This window comes from Sus scrofa, chromosome 1 (assembly GCF_000003025.6).
Source record: "Sus scrofa isolate TJ Tabasco breed Duroc chromosome 1, Sscrofa11.1, whole genome shotgun sequence".
In the NCBI taxonomy this organism is placed as follows: domain Eukaryota; kingdom Metazoa; phylum Chordata; class Mammalia; order Artiodactyla; family Suidae; genus Sus; species Sus scrofa.
In genome coordinates, this window is record NC_010443.5 from 76,825,754 (window position 1) to 76,837,498 (window position 11,745).

The 11,745-nt window shown below is 40.7% G+C and overlaps 1 long non-coding RNA gene across 1 annotated transcript; it reads left to right on the plus strand.

The window, feature by feature from the left end:
* LOC106507578 lies at positions 1,341 to 8,021 on the plus strand. The gene is made up of 3 exons (XR_002343822.1): positions 1,341 to 2,590; positions 6,091 to 6,256; positions 7,353 to 8,021. It is a non-coding gene; the product is annotated as an uncharacterized LOC106507578 (long non-coding RNA).

Here is an 11,745-nt window from a genome sequence, read left to right on the forward strand (position 1 = left end):
ATCCACCAGAACTGCTAAAGACCCTTCTTCAAAAGTCTTGAAGAAAGTGATCCTTTAAGCACCTCTGGATCCCTGTAACTAGAAGGATCCAGGAGTCTCTCTTGTAGGACATTGCAAAGGAAATGTCTTCTATTCCCTGATATTTCCCTGCCCCAAACCAATTTAAAACAGATTATAAGAAATCTGTAGGATCCAGGTGGATACAGAGAGGTGTGAAAATGTAGAAGTGTAAGGTTCCAAAAAGGAATTTTTAAAAACCATTGAGTCAAGTGTTCTTTGGTTACAGGCGAAAGGTAGCTGTCCAAATTAACTCAAGTGAAATGCAGAGGGGTTAGACGTTCAGAGGGAAGTCTCATGCATCTCAAATACAGAGATTGTCAAAGTCGTCAGATCACTATTCCCTCCATCTTTCTCTAGGGCTGTATGATTTCTGCTTCCTTTGACACATCTAGGTTATGGTTTGGGTTTTTCGTTCATTTGTTTTTTATGACCACACCTGTAGCATATGGAAGCTTCCTGGGCCAGGGATTGAATCCCAGCTGCAGCTTTGACCTATTCTGCAGCGATGGCAATGTGAACTCCTTTAACCCACTGCACCAGGCCAGGAATCAAACCTGCACCTCTGGAGTGAATCAGGCTGCTGCAGTCAGATTCTTAACCCACTGTGCCAGCAGCAGAACTTCTCAGTTGGTTTTTTTAAAGTCTCTTCAAGTTGGGAGTTCAAACTATAAAAGAGTCTAATTATATCAGCATATTCTCCTTATTCCAAAACAAGGCAGTATTTTGGTATGCAGCAGGTATAGCTTAATCTATTAAAAATGGGAGAAGGAGTGTACCAAAGCTGCTTGTTTCCTAACTAGTTTTCTAGCACCCAGGATGAGAAGAAGCTTTGAGTAACCAACTAAAATCTGTTTCCAGTTGCCTGAATAGCTTTTGTTCTAAAGCTCCAAATAAAGATATCCTAAGAGAGAGAACATGCTGATAGTGATGGTTTATTCCTCTAATTATCTCCGTTACTTTCTCAAACAAGAGGCGTACAAGACAATAAGCCACGAATAGAACTTAATTCTTTAATGTTTTGGTTCCATTGCCCCAATTGTAATACCATTCTATAGGTGATAAATACAGAACAATCACATTTTAAGAAACTTGGAGTTCCCTCTCAGCGCAGTGGTTAACGAATCCCACTAGGAACCATGAGGTTGCGGGGTCGATCCCTGGCCTTGCTCAGTGGCTTAACGATCCGGCCTTGCCATCAGCTGCCCTGTAGGTCGCAGATCCCGCGTTGCTGTGGCTGTGGCTGTGGCGTAGGCCAGTGGCTGCAGCTCCAATTAGACCCCTGGCCTGGGAACCTCCATATGCCAAGGGAGTGGCCCTAGAAAAGGCAAAAAGACAAACAAACAAACAAAAAAACCTAGGTACTAAAATACCGATGATAGCTATAGCTATAGCTAATAATACTGTATTACATATTTGAAAGTGGCCAAGAGTAAATCTTAAAAGTCTTCATCACAAGAAAAAAAAAAAGAAAAAATATTTAATTATTTATGGTAACAAATAGTAACTAGGCTTATTATGGTGATAATTTCCCAATGTATACAAATATTGAATCATTATGTTGTACTCCTGAAAATAATATGTTATATGTTAATTATATCTCAACAAAAAATAATCGACAAGAAAGAAAGAAGGAAAAAGGAAAAAAAGGAAAGAAGGAAAGAGAAAGAAGAAAGAAACGAACATAGGTACTGCTTGAGACTAGGCGTTACAAGAGTTCTCAGGTAAAAACACTTTTTTCTCAAAATTTTGAAAGTATTGCTCTTGTCTAAGCTTTTGATTTTGTTGAAAATTTCAGTGCTTTCTTATTCTTTATCCTTTTATTATGATTTTTTTTCCTTTTGGAAGTTAAAAAAATCTTTATCCAGAGTGTTCTGAAATTTCACAAATATGTGCCTTGTTTTGGGTCTTTTTTTTTCCTCATTCACTAGGTGAGCCGTTTTAATCAATATCCCTCTGTTCTGAAATTTTTTATTATATTGTTTCTTTGATAATTACCTCCTCTCTTTTCTTTCTTTTTAGAACTCTTACTATTTGGATATAGAGACTCTTGGATTGATCAACTAATTTTCCTATCTTTTCTCTCTTATCTTTCATCTCTGACTTATCCTACTTTCTCAGAGATGTCTTTAAATTTATCTCCCACTTCGTTGTTTTAATCTCAGCTATCCTATTTGAAATTTCCAAGCACTTTTTTTTATTGTTATTTTTTGAATGTTTCTTGTTTCTATTGCATTCTGGGTTTTTTGTTTTATTTTTTTACTTTTATGGATAGACTACCTTCTCTTACCCCTATGGAGTATAATTATGGTCTTTCTTCTTAGAATTTTACTTCTACTTCCTAGATTATTTGTTTCCTCTGGTTTCTTTTCTATTTACTTTGATCTCTCTTTAAACATTGAAGGCTTGACTATTAGTCTTTATGCGTGAAGCACTACAACACAGATTGTAAGCTGTTGTCTTCTGGACTTGTGGGCCTCACCATAGGAAGACCAAATTGAATTTTTTTCATTGGAATGAGCCTCAAATGTCAGTAAGTAGATGGTTCTTTTACTTGGAGCTGCTCAGTGTCTACAGAGCAGAAGCCTCCAAACTCTGGGATATAAACTTGATTCTGCTTTCTGATATTAGGCGTTGGACCTAGGGTTGAGGGCAGAGGGAGGAAGAGAATAGGGCTTATTTTTTTTTCTAAGAATTTATATTACATATTAAAAAGAACTTATTTCCCATATGACTTGACTTTAAAATTTACCATAAGAAAGAAATACACTAACTGAATCTCTGTAAATATTTATCCTCAGAAAAGGCAGACTTTTATTTTATTTTATTTTATTTTATTTGTCTTTTTAGGGCCGCATCTGAGACATATGGATGTTTCCAGGCTAGGGGTCCAATCAGAGCTATAGCTGCTGGCCTACACCACAGCCACAGCAAGCCCAGATCCGAGCAGCATCTCTGACTACACCACAGCTCAGGGCAACGCCGGATCCTTAACCCACTGAGCGAGGCCAGGGATTGAACCAGCAACCTCATGGTTCCTAGTTGGATTCGTTAACCACTGAGCCACGACAGGAACTCCAGACTTTTAAATTTCAATATGACATGTTCTTTGAAATGGAGTGGGTTAGGGTTAGGGTTAGGGTTAATCTTTTGGGTGGGACCCAAATATTGAAAACCTCTACTCTAAGAAACTTTATGCTTACCAGCAGCATAAGAAGACTAGGGGAGAATTGGGAATTTGGACTTTAAGCCACAGCTATATAAGGCCTTTAGAGGCCACAATCCAGAAACAACAATTCTTCATTTTTAAATTTTTTGTTAGAGTATCATTGATTTACAATGTTGTGTCCATTTCTGCTGTACAGCAAAGTGACCCACAGAAACAACAATTCTATGAACTCTGGAACCAGTACCTGAGACCCAGCTGGAAGGGCCCTGCCCAGATCCTGCATGTTACAGACATACCCAAAATATACTTATTAAATAAATCATGGGCACCTCAGATACTTGGAATCCAGGGTATTTGCTGGTATAATTGTGACTCATAAACTTAAACAACCATTCCTGGAAATAATACCAATTATACCCCAAGAAAATATTTCTCTATCTCCCCTACCCTACGTCTATAATATAAAAAGCAACTGAATCCAAATGCCATGTTTTGGAGTTCTCTTTTTTTGGTGCAGCAGGTTAAAGATCTGGCGTTGTCACTGTGGCAAGGTTCAATACCTGGATGCAGAATTTTCACTTGCGACAGGTCCCCCTACCCCCTACCCCCACTCCCACCAAAAAAACCCCAACAATCATGGTTTATGGTGCTGGTGATATAAGAGAAAGAACTTGCTTTGGAATGTAGGGAGGATTTGAAGAGCAGAAACAGATAAAAGACCAAATAACTTGTCAAATTCTTCCTCTCGTTGTGAATGTACTAGCCTTTGCCATAATGAAGTATCTTTCTTTACTAGTGCCAAGTATACATTCTCTTGCTTCTCTCGGGACACCAGAGACACTCACAAATGGGGATGAAATTTCAAATAGTTGAACACAGTGACTGAGGAACATTTTGCCATACTGAATATTTTTGTATTATTCTTGGAATTGTGTATATGTAGGTATAGACATAATATAAATGAAGTGTGTTATAGACTCCACATTAGCAAAATGGACATGTTATAGTACAATTGCAGATAGTTTGATTTTCATAAAAATATGTAATAAAGATTCATTAAATTTTCCAAAGTTAAATTTAAAAACTATAATTGGGAATGTAAGAGTTGTTAATACTAAATACAATTCATGGAGTTCTCGCTGTGGTGAAATGGAATTGGTGGCATGCTGGGAGCACAAGGATGCAGGTTCGATCCCAGGCCTGGCACAGTGGGTTAAGGATCCCATGTTTCTGCAGCTGCAGCTTGAGTCCGAGACTGCAGCTTGAGTCCCAAGACTGCAGCTTGAATCTGATCCCTGGTCTGGGAGCTCCATATGCCACAGGGTGGCCTATATAAATAAATAAATAAATATATATATATATTTCATATAGTCGTTGTTTTCAGTTTTAACAAGTAATTATATACTCGGTTTAGAAAATAGCTTTTCGAAGTATCTGAAAAGAATTTTTTTTTTTTTTTTTATTTTCCCACTGTACAGCAAGGGGGTCAGGTTATCCTTAGATGTATACATTGCAGTTACAGTTTTTTCCCCCACCCTTTCTTCTGTTGCGACATGAGTATCTAGACATAGTTCTCAATGCTATTCAGCAGGATCTCCTTGTAAATCTATTCTAGGTTGTGTCTGATAAACCCAAGCTCCCGATCCCTCCCACTCCTTCCCCCTCCCATCAGGCAACCACAAGTCTCATCTCCAAGTCCATGATTTTCTTGAAAAGAATTTTAATCATGGAGTTCCCATTGTGGCTCAGTGATAACAAACCCAACTAGTATCCATGAGAATATGGGTTGGATCCCTGGCCCAGTGGGTTAAGGATCCAGCATTGCCATGAGCTGTAGTGTGGGTCACAGACGTAACTCGGATCCCACATTGCTGGGGCTGTGGCTGTGGCTGGCAGCTGCAGCTCTGATTTGACCCCAAGCCTGAGAACTTCCATATACTGTGGGTTCAGCCCTAAAAAGCAAAAAAAAAAAAAAAAAAATTTAATTTGTGATTATTTTTACATTTAATTTATATTTTGTTCATATTCAAAATAATTACTTTTTTAATCTGTTAGATGACAGAATGAGTACAAGTTGAGATCATGATAAAGAAAATAGAAGATAGAGCTCAAAAAACAGTTTTAAAAAGTCTCAAAAGAAAAAAAATTTAAAAAAACTTCAAAGAGGTTATCTGCTTGAATCTTTAAAAAATGGAACAATGAACTTGTTTGTGAACCACATGAAATTTGCAAACAGCACATTAAAAATTCTTTACTCACTGAATAATTACTGATGAAAATGAGTAGAAAATTATGTGAGCATATTTTGCAACGACTCTGGTCAACTACACTGTTTATAAATAGCTTTGTCCATTTCCATTAAGGTCATTGTGTGTTTTTTTTTTTTTTTTTTTTAATGGCCTTACCCTTGGCATGTGGAAGCTCCTGGGCCAGGGATCAAACTCATACCACAGCAGTGACAATGCCAGATCCTTAACCCATTGAACCACCAAGGAATCCCTGTCTTTTCTTACTTTTAACTTTAGGTCTGCTGTTAAATATTTAATTCATCTTTAACCATCACTAAATTTGTTATATCCTGAGTTTCTTATTCTCTCTTAGTCATTTCATTTTTTTCTGTTACTTGTCTTTCCCCTGAGTCTAATAAGTTGAATACAATACAAAACATAAAGGGGAGTCATTCCAAATAAAACTGCATTTCGACTTTGGCAAATCTCCTCTTACCCATTAGTCACCTTAAAGAAGTCAAACAGCTTTGGGGACAGACTATATCTGGACACTTTTGTTTCACAATTTAATATAAAACATCTGAGGCACTGCAGTGTTGTTCCTTTCCTCAGTACTTTTGCTTCTGTATTTTGCAGTAATAATACCGTATCTTACCTAGAGTTTCCGAATCACTTTCATTACTTGCAATACCAAGCGAAGCCCCATAAGAGCCATGGATGGTGGAACTCATATTAACGTTAGAGAAAACCATGTTTTCAAAACCATCTAAGTGACAGATTTGTGACAGCCAGTGGTATACAGGTAAGTGTTTAACAACTGCCTCTTGGAGGGTATGGAGAGCTTTGACTGTAGAGTTTACTGATGTCCTGATAGTAAATACTCCCGCATGGCCAATTTTGAGCTCGAACAGGATGTCATCTGGCTCTTAAAAGTTCTGAAAACTTAACAAACAGGAAGTAGTGAGCTTCAACACACCACCCAGTCACTTTATTTTATTTTATTTTTTTTAATCTTTTTTTAGGGCCGCACCAGTGGCATATGGAGGTTCCCAGGCTAGGGGTCCAATCAGAGCTACAGCTGCCCACCTACACCACAGACACAGCATCGCCAGATCCGAGCTGTGCCTGTGACCTACACCACAGCTCATGGCAACACCGGATCCTTAAGCCACTGGGCAAGACCAGGGCTCAAACCCACATCCTCATGGATGCTAGTCCGATTCATTACCACTGAGCCACAATAGGAACTCCATCAGTCACTTTAAATGGAATAAAAAGTATATGAACACTTACGTGTGTGCCTTGTTTTGAGATGAGGATTATCAAAATTTTAAAAATATGGGTATGCCAATGTAGTTGGCAGATTAAACCAACAGCGAAGCTATTGAGTGGTAAATTATATGTGGTCTCAATTACAGATGCTCTTGGACTTCCCAAAAGGTAGTGATTTGATGGGCATGTTCTAAACTGGCCCTCAGTGATCTCCCACTTACAGCATTCATGCCCTTGTGGGATCCACTCCCCTTCGGGATGGGCAGAATCTGTGACCTTCTTCTAACCTTCTTAGCCAATAGACTATGGCAAAGGCGACAGGATGCTGTTTGTGTGATTAGATTAGAGTATTTTTATTTTCTATTTTTGGCCGCCCCACAGAGTTCCCAGGCCAGGGATCAGATCTGAGCTGCAGTTGCAGGCTCCCTACAACGCAACTGCACCAATGTCCAATCCTTAACCGACTGCGCCAGGTCAGGGATCAAACTGGCAACACCATAGAGAGGAGCCAGATCACTAACCCACTGTACCACAGTGGAAATTCCAATTATGTTAGATTAGATTGTAGCTTTTGTCTTACTAATAGACTCTGTTTGTGGTTCTCTGTGTTTCTGGCCCTGATGAAGCAAGCTGTTATATTGTGAGCTGATCTATGTAGGCCCACATGGCAGGGAACTGAGGCCCTCGGTCCAACAGCTTGCAAGGAACTGAATTCTGCCAACAACGATGTGAGCTTGGAAGCAGATCCTTTCTTTGTCCAACCTTGAGATGGGACCTTAGCACGGACCAGTACTTTGTGAGACACCCTGAAGCAGAGGATCAACTAAGCCACATGCAAACTTCTGACCTACATAAATCACAAGATAATAAATGTGTGTTAAGTCACCTGTGTAATTTGTTATACAGCAATTAATAACTAACATAATGTTTGTTGGAGTGTTGTCCTACAGGATGTAATGTTAGAGAGTTCCCATTATGGCTCAGAGGGTTAAGGACCTGAAGTAGTCTTATAAGGATGTGGGTTCAATCCCTGGCTTTGATCAGTGGGTTAAGGATCTGGTGTTGCTCTGGCTGTGGCATAGGCTGGCAGCTGCAGCTCTGATTCAGTCCTTAGCCTGGGATTTTGTATAGGCCGAGGGCAAGGCTGTAAAAGGGAAAAAAAAAAAAAAAAAAAAAGAATGTGATGTGGAATTGTAGTATTAGAAATGTAATGAGTTTTGGAGTTGTCATGTTGGCTCAGTGGTAATGAACCCGACTAGGAACCATGAAAATGTGGGTTCTATCCCCGGCCTCGCTCAGTGGGGTAAGGATCCACCGTTGCCATGAGCTGTGGTGTAGGTGACAGACACGGCTCGGATTGGGTGTTCCTGTAGCTATGGTGTAGGCTGGCAGCTGTAGCTCAGATTTGATCCCTAGCCTGGGGACTTCCATAACTTCCATATGCTGCAGGTGTGGCCCTAAAAAGACCAAAAAAAAAAAAATTAATGAGTTTTGAATAGTGCAAGGAATTGGGGGGTGCTTTGAGGGAAAGTTGGCAGATAAGCTTAGTTTGAAGGAGTAGGATCTATTAGAAAGGCACTTAAAAATTCATTTATTCAACTAATACTAATTGAACGCTAACCTTATGCCAAACACTTTGGTGGGGGGGAGGTCAATGATACACAGTATTGAGCAAGGACAAACAAGCTTTATGGAGCTTAAAATATAATTGCTGGTAGGAGGGAGTTGAGAATCAACAAACAAGTAGAAACAAGAGAATGAAAAGAATTGTGCAGATAATTTAAGCAGAATGGTATGTTAGGGAGTGACTAGCTGGCTACTGTAGATTAGATGGTAAGAAAAGGTGTGGCAGGACTGTAGATTGTCCCCTGCATCCATTTTCTCCTTCCTTCCTTTTAGTAATAGAATCCCTCTGGAGTTCCCATGGTGGCTCAGCAGTAATGAACTAAACTAGTATCCATGAGGACGCAGGTTTGATCCCTGGACTCACTCAGTGGATTAATGATCTGGCACTGCTGTGAGCTGTGGTGTAGCTCACAGACGAGCTCAGATCCCACATCGCTGTGGCTGTGGTGTAGGCCAGCAGCTACAGCTCCAGTCTGACCTGTAGCTGGGAAGTTCCATATGCCATGGATGCGGCCCTAAAAGATAAAAAAAAAATAATAAAAATAAAAATAGAATCCCCCTAGGTTGTTTTTGTTTTTTTTTTTTTCTTTTTTTCTTTTTTGGCCACACCCACAGCATGTGGAATTTCTCTGGCCAGGCGTCAACCCATGCCACAGTAGCCACCCAAGCCACTATGGTGACAATACTGGATCCTTAACCTGCTGCACCACAAGAGAACTCCTAGAATCCTCCAAGTTTTGACCAGGCAACTAGCTACCCAGGTAGCAACCATATTTCCCAGCCTCCCTTGCAACTAGATGTGAACACGTAACTAAACGAGCAGAACTGATGTTACAATTTCCAGGCCTTGTTTTCAAAAGGAGATTGGTTTCTTCTCCACTTTCTCTTTCTCCCCCTTTCCCAGGCCGGAATGTAGGTAGATATAGACCAGCTTCAATCATGTGAATGAAGATTGCACTCCCTGGCAAGAACAGGCTAGAAAGAACCTGGGTCCCTGAACTATTCCATGCAGCAGAGCTGCCCACTCACCACCTGCCTACCTTTGGACTATTATGTGAGAGAGAAATAAACTTTAATATATTTTAAGTTACTATATTTGGAGACCTCTTTGTTATAGTTCTTAGCCTACGCCCTCCTACTACAGGTGACCTCTCAGATGAGACAACATTTAAGCTAAGACCTAAGTGCCAAGAATGTACAAGCCATGCAAAGAAGAGGAGAAAGAGCATTTCAGTCAAAGGAAAAGAAATTAAAAGGAGAAAAGTCAGTATGGCTGGGGCCCAGGGAATGAATGGTAGAGATGAATGAGCCTTGAAAATTAGCCTGGGACTAGATTACATAGGGGTTTTCAAGGCTAAGTTATTTTTATTATAAGCATTATGGGAAACCATTGGATAATTTTTAAATATTAAAATAAGAGGTATCATAATTGGATGAAAAATTCACTTTGGCTGCTCTGTGGTAAATCATGTGAGGGGGCCAAAGTGCAGGCAAGAGTAGAATTAAGGATAACTTTGGGTTTGAGTGACTGCTATTTAATGAGATGGTTGCTGCATGAGGGGTGAACCATAAGGAGGCAAGAGCAGAGGCAGATCCATCAGCTCAGGAACTTGCATGGAGGAAAGCTGGGAGTTTTGGTTTTGTCTGAAGGAGGCAGGTTTGTTGTTTTTGTGTGGTTTTTTGTTTGTTTTTGTTGTTGTTGTTGTTGTTTGCTTTCTGGGGCTGCACCCGCAGCATATGGAAGTTCGCAGACTAGGGGTCCAGTTGGAGCTACAGCTGCCAGCCTACACCACAGCCACAGCAGCACCACATCCCAGCCTTGTCTGTGACCTATACCACAGCTCACAGCAATGCCGGATCCTTCACTGAGCAAGGCCAGGGATTGAACCCTCGGCCTCATGGTTCCTAGTCATTCATTTTTGCCGCATCAAGACGGGAAGTCCTGAAGAAGGCAGGTTTTACTGTGAAAAGGAATAGCTCTCTTTTAGTCATGTTAACTTCAGTATGCTTATTAGACATTCATGCAGAAATGTGAGATAAGTAAGTATCCCAGAGGTCTGGAATTCAAAGGATATGTCTGGGCTGGAGATAATCGATTTGAAACTCACTAGTGTATGAATGTGTCATAAAGCCATGGACCAGATGAAGTCAGTCACTCAGAAAGTGCACACAGAGAAGAGGGCAAAGGGGAAGTCAAGGGTACTGCACCTTTGGATAGAACATACAGATGTTGAAGGAAAACCAAAATAGAGGTGTCACAAAAGGCTGGAGAATTGCTTTAAGAAGGAAGGTGTAGTTAATTGTATTACAACTACTGAAAGACGAGATCGACACCATTCTTCAAACCACTGGCTTTGACAAGATGTGGGCCTTGAGAAATATCCATTTCAAGGATTTAAAGAAGAGATAAGGGGAGTTCCCATAGTGGCGCAGTGGTAACGAATCCTCCTAGGAACCATGAAGTTTCGGGCTCATCCCTGGCCTCGCTCAGAGGGTTAAGGATCCCACATTGCCGTGAGCTGTGGTGTAGGTCACAGACACGGTTTGGATCTGATATTGCTGCGGCTGTGGTATAGGCAGCTACAGCTCCGATTAGACCCCTAGCCTGGGAACCTCCATATGCCTCAGGTGCGGCCCAAAAAAGACAAAAAAATAAGAAAGAAGAGATAAGGAAATGAAGATCAAAAATGTAAGTATGTTGGAGTTCCTGGTGGCTCAGCAGATTAAGGATCCGGCATTGTCACTACTGTGTCACAGGTTGGATCCCCTGGCCTGGGAACTTCTACATGCCATGGGCTTGGCTGAAACACACACTCACACACCAAAATCTTAAAAAAATAAAAGAAAGGAAGAAAGAAAAGAAGAAAGAAAGAAAAAGAAAGTATAGATACGTCTTTTTTTTTTTTTTTTTTTTTTTGTCTTTTTGCTATTTCTTTGGGCCGTTCCCGCGGCACATGGAGCTTCCCAGACTAGGGGTCCAATCGGAGCTGTCTGTAGCTGCCTACGCCAGAGCCACAGCAACACGCGATCCGAGCCGCGCCTGCAACCTACACCACAGCTCAAGGCAACGCCGGGTCGTTAACCCACTGAGCAAGGGCAGGGACCGAACCCGCAACCTCATGGTTCCTAGTCGGATTCGTTAACCACTGCGCCACGACGGGAACTCCTAGATATGTCTTTATGTCTGTTAGGAAGTTTTGCTGTGGAGAGCAGAAAAGTTGAGTGTAGCTGAAGGTAGAAGCGGGGTCAAGTAAGGATTATTTATTTAGGATTATTTTTCTTTTTTGGCCACAGCCTTGGCATTCATAAGTTATTTATTTAGGATTATTTTTCTTTTTTGGCCACAGCCTTGGCATTCATAAGTTCCTGGGTCAGGGATTGAACCTGAGTCAC